The following is a 14478-nucleotide window of genomic DNA, read 5'->3' as shown; positions in this document are numbered from 1 at the left end:
TGCTTAGCTGACTGGATGGGAAACAGCAGCCAGTGATCTTGGAAAAGGATATTTTGATGTGATACTTTATTACAGGGTAAGTTTTAATGCAAGCCAAGATGTTTTCCTAACATTTCCTATGAAATATTAAAAGCTTTAACAAAATGGTTTGTTTTGAATAAATAGTGCCAAAAAAGTACATGAATGTGCAAGGAAACAGAGACAGAAAACTTTTCAAAGTAAAGGTGATTGAAAGCAGCAGCGAATGAATCCAGAAATTACATTTAAAAGTGAAGTTACATAGACACTAGTGCTCAGAACAGGACGTGATCTCAAATCTCCTGCCTGGCAGTCTGTTGGGTAACACTATTCACCATTACCTCTGAACTCCACATTCAGACTTACCAAATGTGACACAATGGTCAAAATGTGACTATTTGACAAAATTGTGTGACACTGTGCAGTGTTAATTTTGTCACACATTTTTTAATTTAGTCTTAGTCTTAGTCTTGTGTCAAAGTGCGTTCTTAGTCTTAGTCAGTTTTAGTCTTTTCACAAATCATTTTTGTTAGTCATGATTTAGTCGACTAAAAATCCTCAACATTTTAGTCTAGTTTTAGTCAGGCGTGGGAAAATGTATTTTAGTCTAGTTTTAGTCAAAACATTTTAGTCTTTAGTCGCAATGCAAGTCCAAGTCAATTAAACTGATATCAACCTGTCTAGTTAGGACATTACTTTTTCCAACTTGAAGGCAGAACACCAAACCTGCTGTACTTGTTTCACAAAACGCTATACAATAGCTCACAAGTATTAATAATGGTGACAAACATAAAATCAGGATACACATACAGTGCTAAATAAATCATGCTGTGTGGATGATTGTTCATATAGACAAGACACAACACCTTTCTTCATTCTCATAACTCGCCATCTTCCTGCCTGTAACTGAGTTTGCATCGCAGGGCAATCTACATCGGCAACACACACACACCCGCGCAGCAAGTGTCTGTGCAGCTCCGCTTTATATTAGAAAAGCCCAGCGATGTCGCTGCAGAGTTGCGCACCTTCTGTGTCACGTTGCAGGCTAATTATTATGCTACAACGTTCTAGTTAGCGTTAGCTCTTTATTTTTTAAAACAACGTGTCTCGCAGGCAGCGTTCTTGCAGACAAATACGATGTAGCACATTGCTCGTCATGTTGGAAGAAGGCTCAGTCGCGTTACATGTTCGACGAGATTCAGAACTTGTTGAAGCAATACTGAAGTAATCCTACTGTTTAAATAACATGTAAAACAAAGCGGGGTAAAGTCAATATGAGAGAAGGGAAATGTTTTTCCGAAGTTTTCCTTAACTCCTTCATTTACCACTATGTTCACTATATTTCCCAATTTAGAAAAAAAAAAACGCCAAACTAACGCAGCATGATCCTATGCTACCTGCATGGGTGTTAGCCTACCATGCTAGCAAACTAACACGGCGATGTATTAACCTCAACCACTTTACTCACTCACCCACCAAGTTATTACAAGTGATGCTTTACCGGACAGCGTGATGTGCTGTCGTCAAACCTGACACCATGTTAAAATGTAAGCGAGTCCATCACTGAAATAGCACATGACATACCCTAGTTGCTTCAACCGTCTGTTTCCATCACTTGGATGAGCATGTAAGCACTTTCACTCGGTTTACCACATTCTGATACGAACATATTTGAACGTGACGTGTCAACTGCTGGCTGAAACACATTTAATCATTTTCAAAAGTTCTGGGGGATCTTCTAAATTATATGGTCGACGAAAACAAGGGATTTTTTTTGTTTAGTTTTTATTTCTAGCATGGCATGTTCGTCTCGTTATTGTTCGTCAACGAAATGCATCTCATGACACAGTTTTCGTTTGTGTTTTTTTTAGAACACTGTAGTCTCGTCATCGTTACGTCTTTTGTCATTGGGAAAGGCTCGTCAACGAACATTTTTAGTCTCGTCTCGTTTAACGAAATTAACACTGACACTGTGTTACTCAGTGGAGTTATTTTTGTGCTTAATAGTACGAAAAAGCCATGGAAAAGGTGCCCGTGAACATAAATCAGTAGATTAAAGTTATGTGACTGCATTGTGATACCATGAATAACGGTTCTTGATCTAGTGCCGTCTGATGGATCAGAGACCAGCGTCCATTTCTTGAATGGTTTTACAATATTCTGTACTGTAGAGCAGTGTTTCCCAACCTTTTTTGGCCTGAGTACTCCCTGAGCCTTCTTGTCGCACCACGAGTACCCCCTCACACATACAACGCATGCGATGATTCTCCGAAAGTAGAGCAACACAGTGGTTATTACATGAAAATCATTTTATTTAATATCCTTAACTTGAACATAAAATTCTCAGGCTTTCTCTCTCTTTTTTTTAACCTCATTTGAATTCAACATAAGAATAAAAAACATTTTCTTGTGTTAGATTCGGTTCTTCTAGTAGGAGGCTCAAGAACGGACCGAAGTAATTCAAGTGAAAATGAAGTGTTTATTGGTAGTCACACATCAAAGCATATCAGCGCTGGGCTCAGTGGAACAGAGCTCCCGCAGGAAGTCTGTCAGACTGGCCCTGATTTCCGGTTATCATCTGTACTTATTGCATAGGTTGGACTCACATTCGACCGAGTATGATTGGACATGAGTAGGTTCAACATGCTTCGTTATATTCTCTGGATCAGCCCAAAACAATGTGTGTGTGTGAATCTGCCCTTGCTTTCCCAGGCTTTCCTAATTGTTTTGTCTTTCTACTCCTGGATCACTTTAGGTCATATGGAAAAGTACTGAGACCTATTTCATTTATAATGTCTAAGAACAAAGCCAATTTTAACAATCCCCCTTTTGAAGTGATTTTATCATTTCAACTAATTCAGTCAAATAACTGCGGTAGGACTGTCATTTTCTGTATTGTGTCACATCTGTATTAGCAGTAGCAAGACTTTAGGAGTCACCCCCCAAACTGCAAGAGCCACTTACCTTTTGAGATGTAGCACAACCAGTTAGGAGACGTCTGTCATCCCCCTTTTGATGTGACTTCATATATTATTATGTAAGCTCATGTGAAAGCTGTTCATCATTGCAATTAAAGCAGCAAGCAAGTCTTCGTTGCACAGGCATGGAAATAGTAAACATAATTCTAATGCTTAAGCTACACTTTCAAGTCAGGACTATTCCATCATTTTACTCGGAACAGAACCTCTTTCCCAGAGGGTTAAGACCTTCATAAGTCACTGATTATAATCAGTAAACTCTGCAAATGAGCACATTTAGAAAATAATTCTGATGCTTTAGCAAAACCTTCTATATCAGGAGTATTAATCAAGATTCTAGAAACAGAGACTCTTTTCTAGTAAGTTTAAAACCTTCCCCACTCAACTGATAATAACTCCGCAAATGAGCACATTTCTTAATAGATTATATGTAGAAAATCATATTTTGGTATATGTATTGTGTGTATGTGGCCCTGAAACCATCCTCTGTGTGGAATCTTTGTTCATAATGGCCTAAAACCTTATGTGGTTAGCAAGGGCTTGCTCCCTCATAAGTACCATAACAACACAACACTGATTAATCAAAAAATTTCACATCATTTCTATTCTACTGACACTCAAACATTGCATAAGGCAATTAACATTACCAGCAGGTTCGTCCACCGTTTGCAGCGAATAGGAGCGAAAACCCGATGGCTTAACCGGGAAAAATTCACCTATGGCCCCTAGTTGCACTTGGCGACCGACCAACTTATTACCGTTCAAAGTCTAAGGTCCCGCTCCAAACAGCCGAGTCACCCCACTGGCAATTGACATTCTAAAAAATGATTCATTATCACCCTTTAAGAGGAATCGGCTAAACATTTTAAAAAATGAAACACAACACATATAAATTTAACCAAGGCTCGACTATATGAGTATATTAGCCTTTTGAACAATTATGATTAAATTATATATCTTTCTTAGATGACCACATGACGAGTCGTGTGGTCTCTTGTGGTCCAATCCTGTCGATGCTCTGTTTTCCTCTCGGCTGAACGTCTGTTCAGCATTCTGATCCGGACTAATCTTGGAAGGAGAGGTCACCAGTACATCGCTTCCTTGAGGGATATTCAGCATCCCCTCCCTAACTAATTTTCTTTTGTGACAATTTCGTTGTGTAGTTCTCCACCATCATCTTGGCATGATGGGAAAGGCCTCCCAGAACTCAAGCTTATGAGTCCTCCGGCCGTACGTCCTGTAGTGGTTCTGAATCTGTGGAATAATATTAGCAAATCTCGCAGCGCAGTAGTGCAAAATGTCATTTGCACTGTATTTTTATACTTAGGGCCTCTCTGTTTGAAAGGTTCAATCCTAATGCCCAATTCATCATTTATTTATTTTCCATATGGACCCCAAATCAAAACAAAACCAAAATAAAGAAAATAAATTAAATAAAAATAAAAAAATCATAAAATAAACATAACCCAAAACAAAACAAAACAACTGGCCAGTTGGTATAACCCTTGCTTTAAGGAACTAGAATAGTCATCAAGCTGCTGTGCAGCCTTAATGAGAAATCCAGTACCATCTCCTTATTTTGCTGTTTAAAAAAATTCAAATTATTTAGGGAACACATCCTCACGATCAACATCAACACAGTTGGTATAATCCTTCTTTTTAGGACAACACCAGAATTCTCACCAAATTGCTGTCCAGCATTCATGAGATCTTCTGTATTATCCATTTATTCTGCTGTGGAAAATCATTTAGACAGTTTTGGGATCATGACAACACACAAACAACACTCAACACCAGACACCACAGGTTAGGGCAACAGATGACAAACATATATCGCATTTCTGGGTTTGCCTAAGCAACCCTCATGTCTTCATTTAGGCCTAAGTAGACAGTGGTCTTCATATTATGAGTTTGATCCATGTGTTCCTCTTCCAGGTCCGGGAAGTCTTAATGCAAAAGAAGACACAAACACACACAGAATTTTTGGGAAAACTTGAGAAGTTTGAATGATTAATTGTTAATTAATTGCCGAACTGCTCCACTGCAGTTTCTCCTCCTGTGTTGTTGTTTGCTGCAGGACAGAAATATTTGTGGTTAGATCTCATTTTGGGAGCAGCACAGCATCAAGAAAGCAGACATTTTTCCAATGACGAACTGATTAACTTGTTTAGGATAAATATTGTCTGTCCTGTCTGAATTCAGGTCAGAGCGTTAAAAAATAAAATTTCAGCATAACCTGCTTTATTCTTACTTGTTAGTTAGTAATAATGTTGTTTATTTTTTACAAGTGGCTGTGTTTTTTGATGCTGAGCCGTACACAGATAGTTCAGGAATAGCATTAAGTTTTTTCCGGATCTAATTGAATCAGAAACACCTCATGTGGTACCAACGGTGTGACATCAGAGCTGTTTCTAACCTTAACATGTTTCCATATAGATATTAAAAGCCTAGGTTAATTTTATTTCTTTATTTATCCTAATTCATCCTTTATTTTTCTTTGAGGATCACGTTGTGGTCCCTGCTTCCAGTATGTGTGGCGTGTGTGTGTGCGTGGCTTTATATGTGAGTGTGCATGTGTCTGTATGTGGCCTTGGGTTTCACTGCTTCATTTGATCTGAAAGGTCTTTGTTCTATATTTTCTTGGGTTGAGAAGTGCTATATAAATAATGTCTGATTGATTGATCGATTTAGTGTAGTAGATTAAAACTTTCTGGTCATCTCTAATGGAACGTCTTCCGATGACCCAAAACACCTAATTACAGAACATTTCATTCATCCCATTCATATCCTTTTTCTTTCAACCACAGGCACTGACTCAGCACAGTTTGAATTTCCATCACGCCACCTATTGGCGTCCTTCTCCTTCTCTCTCAGGTAGCCCTTGTCCCCCAAGCCGTTAGTGCCCCCTTTGGGAACACCCCTTTTGGGATCTCCTCAGCCCCCACTCACCATGGCTGTCGCTTGGCAACCAAATTTTTTCCACATTCACACAATTTCTCCTAGTGTCCCAAAGAAGCTATGGACAGGGTATTTTCTCCTCGTCCAGGCCTCATGTGGGACCACCTGAAAACATTCATATATTATATATCGTATAAAATAGTAGGTTCAATAATGCATAATATAATGCATACTAGGGATAGCTTCATCCAAAGTTAAGTCTGTGTCTGTATAGATTTTGTTTTGGCTCACCAAGCTGCACTCTGCTCACTGTTTTTAAATGCGCCATAAAAACAAACCTTGACTTGCCTTGTTATGGCTCAGTCTTTGCTGCAGCTGTCCTTTCTGTATTCTTCCAATGGATTTAAATCTATTTGCTTTTTTTTGTTAAGTTAGCATATTAATTATTTCATAGATCTGCTGCAGTTAACTAGTTAAATGATTTAGTTAAATAGTCAAATGGTTTAGTTTGAATCTAAATATTGGTGATAACTATTGACTATTGAATTGGTGACCTGAGGCAGAGGAAATTCCAAGCAGCTAAAATTTTAAAGTCAAGTTAATATCTCCTAATAAGAATAAAGGCTAAGCCTCAATAAATTTAATATGATATCAAATTGTTTGACATCTGACTGTTTGGCCGCGATATTAAATCCTAAATTCTGGTTGTTTAATCTGTGTCACATGGTCTGACTGCCTGATCTCAGTCCTGTTTCAGGTGGAAGCATAAAATTTCACTTTGTAGAACATTTTTTCAGATTATATTTTAATTAAAGGAGCAAATCTCCTAAACACTCTGCTTGTGTATCTGACTTTAGCTCTTTAAGAGAGCTGATAAATCCTATTTCAGCAACAATTTGTATGAATGTCTCAAACACTGTTCTTCCTGGATTTATTGTTTCTTATCTCATCTCTGCGATTTTTTCATTGTAAAGCTGTTTTCAGTTTATCTATATACTTTGGTGCCTTTCCTAATCATATGCATGTTAAAATAGATGGATCAATCAATACGATTTGCTCTAGTACAAAATTAAACCCCTATTATAATCAGTATATCATTATAAACTCAGTCCAATGATCACCCAGAGTCTGTTTGGATTGTTGTCACTCAGGTCTGAATGAGAGAAAAAGCAGGGTTGAGAAAAGACAATCTTAGGGTGTGCGCATTTATGACAAAGAGAACAACTATAAAATTAAATTGGGAATATTATGGCTCAAAAAGTGTTTGAGGCTTTTCATTATTCATTATTCATTATTTCCTGTAATGCTGCTGCACAGCTGATCTTTAGTTAGAAACCTCAGGCCTCAGGTCAAGCCTACAAATCTGTTAATTTTTTCTTACAGGTCTCTTATTAGTGCGTTGATGCTGAAAAAAATTATTAACTTTTGTCCATAAACTTTGGGATCAAATATATCATATATCAACTTTTTCCTTCTGTATCATGCATGTGCTTGATTCTTAGTCTCTCGTTTGTTTTGAAAACATTTTGAACACACACACTCAGCCTCAGTGGAGCAAACTTGCACACTCTTTTTCTGCATTTCTCCAGTCTAATTTATCTGTCCCTCGTTTTACTTCTCTCCTCAGGACCATTTTCTTCCATTTTTCATTCAATTTTTTGTGACATATTTTCGAAAGTTATACACGTGTTATTCAAAGTAGCCTATATGGAAGACGTAATTGCCCAAATGCTGAAAGTAGTGAAGAAACTTCTACGCAGAACGCTGTGTTCTGTGCGCTCCACCTCTCGGGGTTACCCCACTTATCAAAGCATTTGTTTATTCCAAAACTTTGGGTCACACCATAAAAATACTGATTTCCCCGAACAAAGCGACCCGTATAGCACGCGCAGCCACTTGTTCTCCCCCTTTTTATCTATACCAACCCCAATATTGAACAGAAACCACTCGAGATCTGCTGGCGCAGTCAAATATCTTCGAGCGGCGAATCCCCCCACAGTTGTATGAAAATTAAAAAATCTGACCCTTAGTATCCTTCAAGTATAAATTGATTCTTGTCAACCCGACTATATTTCGGTTTTACAGACTTCGTCGAACCCCGGAAGTTTCAATCCCTCGTTCTAACCCTCGTCAGAGGAGAAACTTTCCGTGTCGGAATTCTAATTAGTTCACCCATTCAAGATGGGCTTTTATAAACTACTTCGCATCACTTACCAAAAGTGCACGGAAAAAATAAATTTTGAAGACAAGCACCACAACTGGGATCTTCATTTATAAAATGAATTTATCTTGTCTTACTTTCCGAATTGACTTGACAGGACACTTATATACTTTCCCTGTGTGTATGTGTTTTTATATTGGACGTGTCACCATTCAATGCAAACAGACAGACAGTACATTAACACTCGAATTATCATGACCAGAGGACAACTTAATTCAGACAACTTCATTTAGGTTATTCAGTATGCAGAAATTTTACATTCAGACATTAATTGGTGTTCTGCTCACCTTTTTTCTGGCGCCTCTGATTTGTCTGAAAAAAGCTGTCTCTCCTATCACCTCGAGGCGTCCTCCCTCGGACGGGGTCGGTCGCGCGGAACGGTGGTCCTTTAGCCTTCAAACCTCGTGTCACGGCACCATTTTGTTAGATTCGGTTCTTTTAGTAGGAGGCTCAAGAACGGACCGAAGTAATTCAAGTGAAAATGAAGTGTTTATTGGTAGTCACACATCAAAGCATATCAGCGCTGGGCTCAGTGGAACAGAGCTCCCGCAGGAAGTCTGTCAGACTGGCCCTGATTTCCGGTTATCATCTGTACTTATTGCATAGGTTGGACTCACATTCGACCGAGTATGATTGGACATGAGTAGGTTCAACATGCTTCGTTATATTCTCTGGATCAGCCCAAAACAATGTGTGCGTGTGAATCTGCCCTTGCTCTCCCAGGCTTTCCTAATTGTTTTGTCTTTCTACTCCTGGATCACTTTAGGTCATATGGAAAAGTACTGAGACCTATTTCATTTATAATGTCTAAGAACAAAGCCAATTTTAACACTTGAAATATAAATAATTAACCAAAATAGTATAAATACTAAATCAAAATAATCTTCCTTTGTTATCTAACTTAAACAAGTAACATTTCTCTTTTTTTTAAGAATACATGAACATAACTCATTTCTCTCTCTTTTTAAGAATACATTAACAGGCCTAACTCATGTAACATTCATCACAAAACTGGAGTCTCCTTCATAAAAGTGTGACGCCTTAATAAATAAATAAATAAATAAAAATAAAAAAACTCCCTGTGCGCCACATACCCCCTGCAGTACCTCCGCGTACCCCCGGTTGGGAAACACTGCTGTAGAGGAAGAAATATGCAAATATCTTTAAATTTTTCTTTGAGGAACATTGTTTTAAATACTTGAATGATTTTCTCACATACTTGTGGGTCCTCTGCCCATCTTTGCTCCTCAAAGGCTCGGCCTTTCATGGACGCTGCTTTTGGACAAAATCAGGAGCACAATCAGGAATGAATCTGAATCTTTTTAACCTCATTAAAAGCTCTAAATCTCCCCCATACCAACTCCTTTTTTTATTGCATGCCTGAAATACAGACATTTATGTTTTTGTTAATTAATTATTTATTTTCAGCTTTTGGATTTCTAAGGTCTGCAATGAAACGAAGGTCAAAATAAATCAAACAGCAACTGCATTCTTATTTCAACCTGGAGAGACTCACACGGAGAGATAGGGAGACAATTGCAAGGTTTTATTAACAAGATTTCTTTGGCGCTCGGGCCCCGGCTGCGGACATGCAAGCTGAACCGCTGTGAGCTTGAAAGTCCGGCATAGGGAGATAGATGCTGGATATCATCCCCCCAAAAAGGTAGCCGGGGCCGAGCTGGCGAGGGTCTGGAAGATGAGGAAGGAGCCTGTGAGAAGGTTTGCCCCTCCCCCCCCCCCACCACCCAAAAAAAAGAAACCCTCACGACAGGCTTCCGTTCTGAAGTATCATTTTAGGAGAGAAAGGGAAAAAGGGGAGAGAAGGGGAGTGTGAGCCCGCCTGGGCTGCAGGGGAATTGAGCCCGCTTGGGCTGCCAGAGGAGAGAGAGAAAAGGAGAAAGAGCCCGCTTGGGCTGCGGAAGGATGGCCGGCTTGGCTGCAGGGGAATTGTGCCTATCTGTGCTGCGGAGGGATAGCCAGCTTGGCTGCAGGGAAATTGGGCCTATCTGTGCCGCGGAGGGATAGCCAGCTTGGCTGCAGGGAAATTGGGCCTATCTGTGCCGCGGAGGGATAGCCAGCTTGGCTGCAGGGAAATTGGGCCTGTCTGTGCCGCGGAGGGATAGCCAGCTTGGCTGCAGGGAAATTGGGCCTGTCTGTGCTGCGGAGGGATAGCCAGCTTGGCTGTAGGGAAATTGGGCCTATCTGTGCCGCGGAGGGATAGCCAGCTTGGCTGCAGGGAAATTGGGCCTGTCTGTGCTGCGGAGGGATACTCAGCTTGGCTGCAGAGGAATTGGGCCTGCTTGGGCCACCAGAGGAGAAAGAGAAAGGGAGAGTGAGCCCGCTTGGGCTGCCAGAGGAGAGAGAGAGAGAGAGAAAAGGGAGAAAGAGCCCGCTTGGGCTGCCAGAGGAGAGAGAGAGAGAAAAGGGAGAAAGAGCCCGCTTGGGCTGCGGGGGAATTGAGCCCGCTTGGGCTGCCAGAGGAGAGAGAGAGAGAAAAGGGAGAAAGAGCCCGCTTGGGCTGCGGGGGAATTGAGCCCGCTTGGGCTGCCAGAGAAGAGAATAAAGGGAGAAAGAGCCCGCTTGGGCTGCAGGGGAAGTGAGCCCGCCTGGACTGCCAGAGGAGATCGTGCTGCCAGAGAGAGAGAGAGAGAGAAAATCGACAGATAGAGCTGAAGGACTCCACCACCAGTAATTGTGCAAGCTTACCAATTAACTGAACGAGCGCTGAGCAGCGAGCATGGAGTGAAGGTCTGGACGTATGTAGGAGGAGTAACCTGCCGAAGACCAGCGACCGAGCTGTTGGAGGGATGCCTCGAGAACACCCTGCTTACTGCAGCCATAATCCTTACAACGCCAACAGCAGCCCCAGTGACGGCTATCTCATCACAATCGCAGCTAGCTGTTCAAGGAGCTCCTCTATTTCCTTTTTTGCATGCAGTGGTGTAGCTTGTGTACATGCAGCCGCAGCTGAAGAACTCTTTATGTGGTCTGTAACAGATCCGCATACCAAAGCGTACTGTGTCAGTGCAATGTGAAGACCGTTAAAGGTAATGAGAACATTTCCTCCGATTGAAAAGTTCTGCCTTCCAGACAGCATGAGAAAAATATGCCTGCATTTCTCACTTAATACACACATGACTGTTTTCACATCAGAGTCAACATCATAGTCAGTTCCATCGTTATCGATACTTCAGTCACTTCCTGGTCTGATTTGGTCAATATCGTTACAAGTTAATAATCTATCATAGTTGAGCTGCCACATTTTTTAAAACATGGCGTCACTGACACCTTTTACATGCTGATCATGTGTTAACAACGCCTTACCCAAACAGTTTGGTCAGTTCTTGCTGGCTTTAGGCTGCGACATCATTTCGTTAGGCTAAGAAATAAATGGTCCTGGTTTGCAAGACATCATGGTTTGTGATCATTCAAAGAGGCACCGTTGAGGACGCTGTGATGGTGGTAACAGAGCTGAACTTGATTTTAAGTGCTGGATCAAACATTAAACTGCTACGCCCAACGTAGGGCACGAACCCACGACCCTGAAGTTACCAGTGTCATGCTCTAACTGCTTAACTGTACGGAGATCAGCTGGAGGAGCGGATCTTTGGAGCGAAGACGAGGCGAGACATGAGCGTGAGCGGGCACATACGGCTGGCCTAGGCGAGAGAAGCAAGCGTGAGACCGGGCATACACATTAACACAATGAGACAGAGTACCACATATTACCCTGCGATGGCCGGGGCGGGCGTCAGCGAGGGAAAACGGCTGGTTTGGCTGAACCGCAGGAGGGAGGGAGGGCAGAAGTCGAAGCCAGCGGGGTTCCAACCGGGGCTGAGTAATCCGGGCGGCTCGTGGCTGAGGTGGGCCCCGAAGCCGGAGCGTAGGAGCGAGGACGGCCCCGGCTTCGCTTAGCCGGAGGCGGGGATCGTTTCTTGGACCTTTTACCAGCTGTGGGTGTCGGAGGCCTCTGAGAGGCGTCAGAATCCGAGTCAGACATAGTAATCCTGCAGAGTTTGACCAACGAGCGAGAGCTATCGCATGCAGCTGCTGGCGAACAGGTAGAACCCAGGAAGGAGCGTCTTATATCTGGATCTGGATGGTTGATGAGCGATTGGTGACAGCTGATGAGTCTGCCATGTTGAATTTGTGGCTAGCCTTCATTTGTACTCAGAATTTGCTGATAACATTCAAAATACTGATACATTTTTAGTAATTCAGCCCACATTAATGGACTGAATCTTTTTAATGGGGTTTTTACATTTAAACCAGTCACTTGGAGAAGTTATTTAGCTAGCTTTCCATAGTGATGTTAAAACAAGAAGCCGTTTCTGTCCATCTCAGTATGTGAAAACAGGCAACAAATAAAAAAAAAAATTTCAAAGGTGCATGTGTCTGATAGTGTTGCGCGGGCCGATGATTTTTACGGCCCGCCCCAACCCGCCCCAACCCGCCCCAACCCGCCCCAACCCGCAGCCAACCCAGCCCGCCCGACCCGAAAGATTACACAATGATTTTTAACCCCACCTGACCCACTTAAAAAAAAAAAAATAATTAAATTGATAAGTATTTATATATGTAGGCCTATTAAACACAAATGAACTGTCTGCGGCCGCGCAAGGGGGTGCGTAATGTCATAGGCTGCCAAAAGCTGCGCGCATTCACCCTTAATTTCCCTTGGATCAATACAGTTGCTACTCTAAAGTCTTGACCGCAGCACATCCATCTGACGATTGTGGTTGTAATTCCACTTTTCGTTGCCACATCAGACACCCAAGCTCTGTGCATGTCATATGAATTTACCATGATTGTCGATGTTCGTGTTTCGGGATGTCGGACGAGTTGTCTGTGCTCCTCGCTGTGATAGCAACGCGCTGACAGCACTGTTTTTTTCTAACCCTGGTTAGAGCTTGTGGGTTGTCAAGGGAAGGCGAAAAATCTAAGCGCGCGCGCTTGCAGGACTTTGCTCATGCATGGAAAGATGACTATCACAACATTGCTGTATAGTTATTAAATAAATACTTGGAGTTACACTACTTTTTTCAGCGCATGTAAAAGTGACAGCGATAGCGAAAGTGAATAGCGTCAACAGCCAAGGAGGTTGCAACGTCCAGGCTCTCCTGCGGTCTTCAGCTTTGGTGCGCAGGGGGAGAGAGAGCAAGCAAACAAGTGCAGACGCTGTCAATTGGCATTCTGCTGTCTCGGATTTGCGTAGGTGTGATTTTAACGGTGTAATTATGATAACTGTCTGTGATCTGACCCGACCCGTGGATTCTAAGAAAATAATGGCCCGACCCCACCCGGCCCGCGCATCACTAGTGTCTGCATTTTCTATGACTTTTGCAAGTATGGCAAACTTTATAAGCTAACAGACTTACCAGCTCGTTTACAGTACATTACATGTTATATAAATAAGCTTTATGTTTGTGTGGATGCTTATGTTGAGAGGTTAGAGGGGTCTGTTGAGATGCCTCAGCGGAGAGGAGGCAGAGGGTCAATCTTTGGCCTCATTAGCTTCATGTTGTCAGATTTTGAGAAGAACAAGCTTCATGTACATGTTTTACAACACAGCAACATCCGAACATATTGACATGGCCCTTGAAATCAATTGACCAATTAATCAATCCATCAATTAGTCAGTGACCCAACCAGTCACGTAACCAGCTGTTGGGTTAAAGAGCAAATCACTGATTCCACGTGTGAACTGACTGCAAGACAGCTCAACTCTTTCATGAGCTCTTCTGAAGTCTCCTCCTTTTATAGAATAGAATAGAATAGAATAGTGCTATGAAGTATTGGAACATGGGCACCACGGCCAACTGAGAAGATGGATCCACATTTCAGCATTTATCTGTTTCATTACTAACTTAAAATCAAACTGTGAAAACTGTGACAAAAATAAGATTTAAAAAACATGTGAGTCATCACAGTGTCTTGTCTTCCCATAAGCCAAAAATCAATGAAAACACAGTAAGTACAAAAACAGCACCTGGAAATTGAATATTACTTTTGCCAACACCCACTCCCACAAATAAACTATGTTCAGAAACAAAGATTCAAGAATGAGAGAAAAAGCCAAAACACAAGAAAATATTGATGTTGCTCATCTTTGCTAGAGACAGCTTTGGGGCAGTAAAAGTCTGAAATCTGCACTGGTGCACTGGTAAGTAAAAAGCTTGTTTTGGTTAATGTTGTGGATACACCTTAAGCTAAAACTATACATTTTCTCATATGATTCCACAATATCAGCTTACGGTATGTTTTAATGTGATGCACTGCTTTCTCTGCTATTTACTTTTAAATACCAAAGAGGAACGATGACTGGTTAATAATAAGTATGCAGTTTCACTAGTAAGTTAGAAC

Source organism: Odontesthes bonariensis, chromosome 4 (genome assembly GCF_027942865.1).
Source record: "Odontesthes bonariensis isolate fOdoBon6 chromosome 4, fOdoBon6.hap1, whole genome shotgun sequence".
Lineage (NCBI taxonomy): Eukaryota > Metazoa > Chordata > Actinopteri > Atheriniformes > Atherinopsidae > Odontesthes > Odontesthes bonariensis.
This window is presented reverse-complemented; position numbering follows the sequence as displayed.